Source organism: Oryctolagus cuniculus, chromosome 12 (genome assembly GCF_964237555.1).
Source record: "Oryctolagus cuniculus chromosome 12, mOryCun1.1, whole genome shotgun sequence".
NCBI lineage: Eukaryota > Metazoa > Chordata > Mammalia > Lagomorpha > Leporidae > Oryctolagus > Oryctolagus cuniculus.
The window spans coordinates 49,155,266-49,162,814 of NC_091443.1; the positions used below are offsets into that span (position 1 = coordinate 49,155,266).

At 38.8% G+C, this 7,549-nt stretch overlaps 1 pseudogene; it reads left to right on the forward strand.

Annotated features, from left to right (window-relative positions):
• The first annotated feature begins 3,714 nt into the window (after window positions 1–3,714).
• LOC100353707 (heterogeneous nuclear ribonucleoprotein M pseudogene) lies at window positions 3,715–5,190 on the forward strand (annotated as a pseudogene).
• The last annotated feature ends 2,359 nt before the right edge of the window (window positions 5,191–7,549 follow it).

Below are 7,549 nucleotides of genomic sequence, written 5' to 3' on the forward strand. Positions count from 1 at the left end.
GTATATTTCTTATTTAAAATAGGATAAGATGATTTAATTACATCTGTCTATTTAGATGCAGATCATTTGACAACAGGACATGGTTCCTCCAAAATAACAAAAAAACTTTGCAGGGCATTCATATGTGAACATTAGCAGAAACTTTTATTGCTATCTTAGTTATTTTTTAATGCAGAATGTCTGCATTCAGCACATCTTTTTATCCTGTCCTTAAAAGCTCCCTGTTACTGAGAATAGGATCATTCAACCTCGTTAAGTATGAATCTTTTCATTTTATGCTTTTCCTTTTACATCATCTTTCAACCTTTATTTTTAAATATCAAATATCTCTTCCCTAAAATAAAAGAAAAACCAGTAAGTCATTTTACAATTATTTAGTTGGCAATATTTCACCAATATGTACCACTATTTTAAAGAGCTTTATTTTACTCATTCCTTGACATTCCAATTCTGCAGAGTAAATTTAATGTTTGCTCTTAGAGCAGTAACTGATTATAATCTCTTAGTGGGTAGGAATCAGAGCTGTTTAATTTTCTATGTGCAGTTCTTAGATATAAAAAAGCTCAAGGGTTCACCAAACACCTATATTGCAGAATGAGAAATAGTTTTTGCAGGGAAATATCTGAGTAGAGTGAAAAATTATTGGTTGTATCCAACCTTAAATTCACAGAGAGGAAAATAACAGAAGATTCTTGTGTAGTTGTCTTAGTCCTGAAGCAGAGTCTCCTTGCCTGCACAAACTTTAAATAATCACATGAGCATCACCCTGGTACACATATCATCCTCATAACAAAATGTGCAATCATGTTTTCCACAAAGAATATTTAGTGCTCTAGGGTAGGGATATGAAATTTCATACCTGGAAAGAAGGCTCAAAAAGGACAGTGAAAAGTTTTACAACTCTCAACTAATGAGCCACATTTAAGTAAAGAAGACTTTTTTTCAGAAAAGATGTATTAGTTTATTTATTTGAAATGTTGTTGGGGGCAGTGAGAGGGAGAATGAGAATCTTCCATCCACTGGTTTACACCACAAATGGCCTTAACATATGAAACTGAGCCATGCTGAAATCAAGAGCCAGGAAGTCCATCTTGGTCTCCCACATGGATGGCAAGAAGTCCAATAGTTGAGCCATAACCCACTATTTTCCAGTCCTATAAGCAGGGAGCGAGAGGAAAGCAGAGAAGCAGAGGAGCTGTGACTCTCAAATGGAATGTAGGTGTCCCAGGTAGCTGCTTATCCTACTGCACCATAATGACTCTCCCAAAGTAAAGGATACGTTTATTCTGATGATAAAATCAGAAGATATTCTGAACTATTAAACTTGTGACTGTGACATTAACCAGTTCCTAAGGCAGAAAGATTCCAAATGTACGCACTAAAAAACTAGTCAAGCACCAAAACTGACAAGACGGACCATGACTGTAAGATGACAAATAGAAACTTTGCTTCAAGTTGTGTAGGAGTATTTGAGTATCCATATGCAAAATTGAACGTTGATTAAAAAGTACCTCAAGCCATATACAAAAACTAATGCAGATCACATCAGAGGTATACATGTAACATCTAAAATTATATAATTTCTAGAAGAAAAACTTTTAAAATACAACATAAAAGGATAATACATAAAAGAATAAGTAGCAAAATGGACTTCATCACAATTAAGGATTTCTGCTTTCATTAAGAAAAAACAAATCTTAGAGCGAGAGAATATATTCAAAAACCACTAACATCTAATAAAGAATTTATATAAGTGAAATACGAAGCATTCACAAAGTTCAATAGAAAACAGCCAATAAAAATGGGCAAATCTGGGGCCAACAATGTGGTGCAGCAGGGTGAGCCTTAGGCTGTGACACTGGCATCCCACATGAGCACTGGATTGAGACCTGGCTGCTTAACTCTGAATTCACCTCCCTGCTAATGCACCTTAGAAAGGAACAGAAGATGGCCCAAGTGCTTGGGCCCCTGAAGCCATGTGGAAGGCTCAGAAGAAGCTCATGGCTCCTGGTTTCAGCCTTGTCCAGCTCCGGCTGTTGTGCCCTTTTGGGAAGTGAATCAGCAGATGGAAGATCAATTCTTCCTCCTCCTCCTCTCTGTAACTCTGCCTTTCAAATAATAAATAAAAAATATTTTCTAAAATAGGCGAATTGGTATGGGTGGGGTTGTAGCCACTGTGGACTAATACATTGATCACCTTGGAAGAGAGGAGATAAGGGTGTGAGTATGGCAGCACACATGATTACACCCTCCCCCTGCTAGCAACAGAGGAGATCTATTACACACAACTTGGGTGTAATCCTGGACTTTCACCTCATACTTGAGCACTGACCAGAGCTCCCTGGCCCCACCTAGAACATACCTCTGGATATCCACTAAAGGAGCAGACACTCCACTAAGCCACAGAGGAATGGTGCAAAGAAAAAAGCCATGAGAGGAGAAAACCAACAAGTGTTTCCACAAATACCTAAAAGTAAATGAAGAAATAAGAACAAGGAAGATCCCCACAAGTAACACAATATTTGAATATTATAATGTGAAGATGAAGAGATTGACAAAATGCTTGAAAATGAATTCAAAAATTGATAAGCTTGCTCAAAATCACAGAGAAACAGGTTCATGAAACAAAGAAATCTATAAATGAAATGGATGAAAAATTCTGCTGAATTTGGGATATTGAAGATTCAAAACACCACTAATATTCTTCTCAGATCTAGCAAAAAATGATGCTAAAATGCAAATGGATAAGAGATACCGAATAGCTAAAGCAATCTTAAACAACAAAAACAAAGCCAGGGGAATCATAATACCAGATTTGAAGACACAGTAGAGCAGAAAAGTAGAAAAAAAAATAGCCTAGTGCTGGAACAAAAGTAGACATGAGACCAATGGGAGAGAATAGAAACTCCAGAAATCAATGCCCCTAATATACAACAAACTAATCTTTGACAAAGAAGCTAAAATCAATTACTGGAGAAAGTAGTCTCTTCCAAAAATTCTGCTGGCAAAAATTAGATCTCTACATGCAGAAGTATAAAAAAAGACCCCTACTTACACCTTATACAAAAATCAAATCAAAATGGATCAAGGATCTGAATTTATGACCTGATACCATCAAATTACTAGAGAACTTTGGGGAAATGCTGCGAGACATTGGCATAGGCAAAGACTTCTTGGAAAAAACTCCAGAAGCACAGGCAGTAAAAGCAAAAATAGAAAATGGTATTATACCAAGCTAAGCAGCTTCTGCACTACAAAGGAAAGACTCAGCAAAGTGAAGAGGCAACTGACAGAATGGGAGAGAATATTTGCAAAGTAAGCAACTAATTAAGGATTAATATCCAGAATCTACACAAAGCCCAGATATGAAGAAAATAATGACAGGAGTAGAGGTGGCAGCAATAGAGCCCAAAATGGAGGAGGAGAGCCCCACACCCACATGTTCAGTGGCAAAGGGGCTCTAGGGCCAGAGTGAAGGATGATGACCTACTTAGAATGAGAAGAGGAAGGAGAAAAACATAAAAAGAGGAGGCAGTCACTTTGAACCGTATGTGAATCCGATAAAGAGACGCCAAGCCTTCATCACAAACATACTTTTCGATGTGAAATGGCAGTCACTTAAAGACCTAATTAAAGAAAAGGTTGGTTAGGTAACACGTGGAGCTCTTAATGCACACTGAAGGAAAGTCAAGGGGATGTGTCATTGAATTCAAGATGGCAGACAGCGTGAAAAATGCTGCTGAAATTCTAAACATAGTCTGAGTGCATGGCCACTGAAAGTAACAGAAGATCCTATGGTGAGCATGCCAGGAGAGCAAGGCAAATGACTGGTAGGCTTGGAAGCACAGTATTTGTAGCAAATCTGGATTATAAACTTGACAGGAAGAAACAGAAAGAAATATTTAGTATGGTTGATATGATGGTCCAAGCAGACATTCTGAAGGAAAAAGCTGCTAAAAGTCAAGCAGGCACTGTGACTTTTGAATGGTCCATTGAAGCCGTACAAGCTCTATCTATGTTTAATGCCAATTGCTGTCTGATAGACCAATGCATTCCAAAATTGATGACAGAGCTTTACCAAAGGGAGTTTTCTTTTTTCTCTCCTGAGCATCCATGACAACTGTTCCTTAAACTTAGTAGCATCAACATAGGGTTAGGACTAGGAGAGCAGTCTACTGCTACCAAACACCTGAATGAAGGCATCGAGATGGGAAACATAGGGCCTGCAGGAATGGAAATGGAAGGCATAGGATTTGGGATAAATAAAATGGGAGCCATGGAGGGCCCCTTTGGTGGTAGTATGGAAAACATGGGGCAATTTGGATCTGGGATAAACGTGGACAGGATAAATGAAATCCTAAGTAATGCACTAAAAAGAGGAGAGAGCACTGCAAAGCAAGGAGGAAGTGGAGGCAAAAGCAGCATTTCAGGCATTGATCAAATCAGGGGTGCTGACATGGAGTGCACGGGCCCAGGCCTGAGCCATGGCATGAAAAATTGTGGGCTCTGAGATCCAGTGAATGGGCCTGGCCATGAACTGATTTGGCTCAGTGGAGCGCATGGACTCTGGCATTGAGCACATGGATCAGACCAAGGAACACATTGGCTCTGGTATGGAGTGTATGGGTGCTGGCATGGGCTTCTTCCTGGAGTACGTGGACCCTACCATTGATTGCACAGGCCTGAGCTTGGAGCACATGGTGTTGGCAGGAACAGGGGCCAGCCTGGAGCAGATGGGCCCTGTGATGCGTCGCATGGCTGCTGGCCTGGAGTGCATGGACACCAACAGTGTGCAGTACATGGGGCCTGCTATGGGCCCAGCCTTGGGCACTGGCATCCAGCTCATGGGTGGCAGTGGTGGTGCCATTGAGATGGAATATGGCAATGCTGGAGGAAGCTTCACAGGTTCCTTTGGTTGAACTGGAGGCCATGCACTGGGGTGGCTAGGAAAACCTGCCAGATCTTTGTCAGAAATCTCCCTTTTAATTTTACATGGAAGATGCTAAAGGACAAGTTCAACGAACGTGGCATGTGCTGTATACTGACACAAAGATGGAGAATGGGAAGTCCAAAGGGTGTGGTGTGGTTAAGTTTGAATAGACAGAGATGGCAGAGCGAGCCTGCCAGATGATGAATGATATGAAGCTGAACGGCTGAGAGACTGATGTTGGAATCAATAGAAATGCTTAAGCACTTCCCTTTTTAAAACATTGACACCAGACCTCTAAATTTGTAATTTTTCTTGTTAACTATTTTAACATGTTGGCTGGATATACAAAGGTTTAAAAATTCAGTTGCTTTTTGGGATAATTTGAATTACTTTTTTAATGACTGGTGTTTCCATTTGACTATTTGCATTGAGATTGCAGTGTGCGCATTTTGTTTTTTATAGTTGTGACATCTTGTTAACATTGAATAAGACTTTGACAATATATATAAGTTTCTTAAAAAAATCCAGAATCTTTAATTCAACAACAAAATAGATGATCCTCCAGTTAAGAAATGGGCAAATGACTTAAATAGGCATTTTTCAAAAGCAGAAATTCAAATGGACCACAGACACATGTAAAAATGCTCAGGATTGCTAGCCATCAGGGAAATGCAAATCAAAATCATAATGAGGTTTCATCTCACCCCAGTTAGAATCACTCTCATATAGAAATCAACAAACAATTAAAGCTGGCAGGGATATGCAGAAAAAGGTACCCTAATCCATTGTTGATGGGAATGTAAGGTGGTGTAGCCATTGTGAAAGACAGTATGGGGATACTTGAGAAATCTTAAGATAGACCTACCATATGACCCAGCCATCCCACTCCTAAGATTACCCAAATGAAATGAAGTTAGCGTATGTAAGTTGTCTGTACCCCCATGTTTACTGCAGCTCAATTCACAATTGCTAACATATGGAATCAATCCAAATGTCCATCACTGATAACTGGATAAAGAAATTAAAGGAGAGAGAGAGAGAGAGAGAGAGAGAGAGAGAGAGAGATAGGTGTTTATATACATATATATACACATATTTATATATGTATATATTTTTTTAACTTTTATTTAATGAATATAAATTTCCAAAGTACGATTTATGGATTACAATGGCTTCCCCCCCATACCGTCCCTCCCACCCACAACCCTCCCCTTTCCCACTCCCTCTCCCCTTCCATTCACATCAAGATTCATTTTTGATTATCTTAATATACAGAAGATCAGCTTAGTATACATTAAGTAAGGATTTCAACAGTTTGCTCCCACACAGAAACATAAAGTTAAAAATAATAGATGATTTTTTTTAAATGATGATGAAATCAGATCAGACCTATTGTCATGTTTAATCCCAGTGAGAGTCAAGTTGGGAGTTGATAATTTCTTTTTTTTTTTTTTTTTTTTTTTACAGAGGATCAGTTTAGTATGCATTAAGTAAAGATTTCAACAGTTTGCACCCCCATAGAAACACAAAGTGAAATATACTGTTTGAGTACTCATTATAGCATTAAATCTCAATACACAGCACATTAAGGACAGAGATCCTACATGAGGAGTAAGTGCACAGTGACTCCTGTTGTTGACTTTACAAATTGACACTCCTGTCTATGGCATCAGTAGTCTCCCTATGCTCCAGTCATGAGTTTCCAAGGCTATGGAAGCCCTCTGAGTTCTCCGATTCTTATCTTGTTTAGACAAGGTCATAGTCAAAGTGGAGGTTCTCTCCTCCCTTCAGAGAAAGGTACCTCCTTCTTTGAAGACCTGTTCTTTCCACTGGGATCTCACTCACAGAGATCTTTTGCCAGAGTGTCTTGGCTTTCCATGCCTGAAATACTCTCATGGGCTTTTCAGCCAGATCTGAATGCCTTTAGGGCTGATTCTGAGGCCAGAGTGCTATTTAGGACATCTGCCATTCTATGAGTCTGCTGAGTATCTCACTTCCCATGTTGGATCACTCTCCCCTTTATTTATTCTATCGGTTAGTGTTAGCAGGTACTAGACTTGTTTATGTGCTCCCTTTGACTCTTAGTCCTTTCATTATGATCAATTGTGAACTGAAATTGATCACTTGGAATAGTGAGATGGCATTGGTACATGCCATGAAATACTACTCAGAAAAGAATGAAATCCTGTCTTTTGCAACAAAATGGATACAACTGGAAACAATTATACTTGGTAAAATAAGCCAGTGCCCAAAAGACAAATACCATATGTTTTCCGTGATCTGTGGTAACTAATAGAATACAAAAAATGCAATGTATAATTATATGCTTAGCAGTCTGCATAAAATTATTACTGTGCTTAAGCTGTTGAGAGGAAGTGGCTGAAAGTCTAAATGAGCTTATTTATTATCTTGTAACCACACAGGAAATAGCTAGATGTTACATTGTTATTGGTTATATTTCATTGAAAGAAATTATGAATGACTGATAAAAAATGCATATGAGTGAAATGGTCATTTACACATTCAATTATTGTCTATAGCTATTGTCTATATCCCCACTAAACTAGGTGCTCTCCATGTCAGCACCCCTGATTTGATCAATGCCTGAAATGCTGCTTT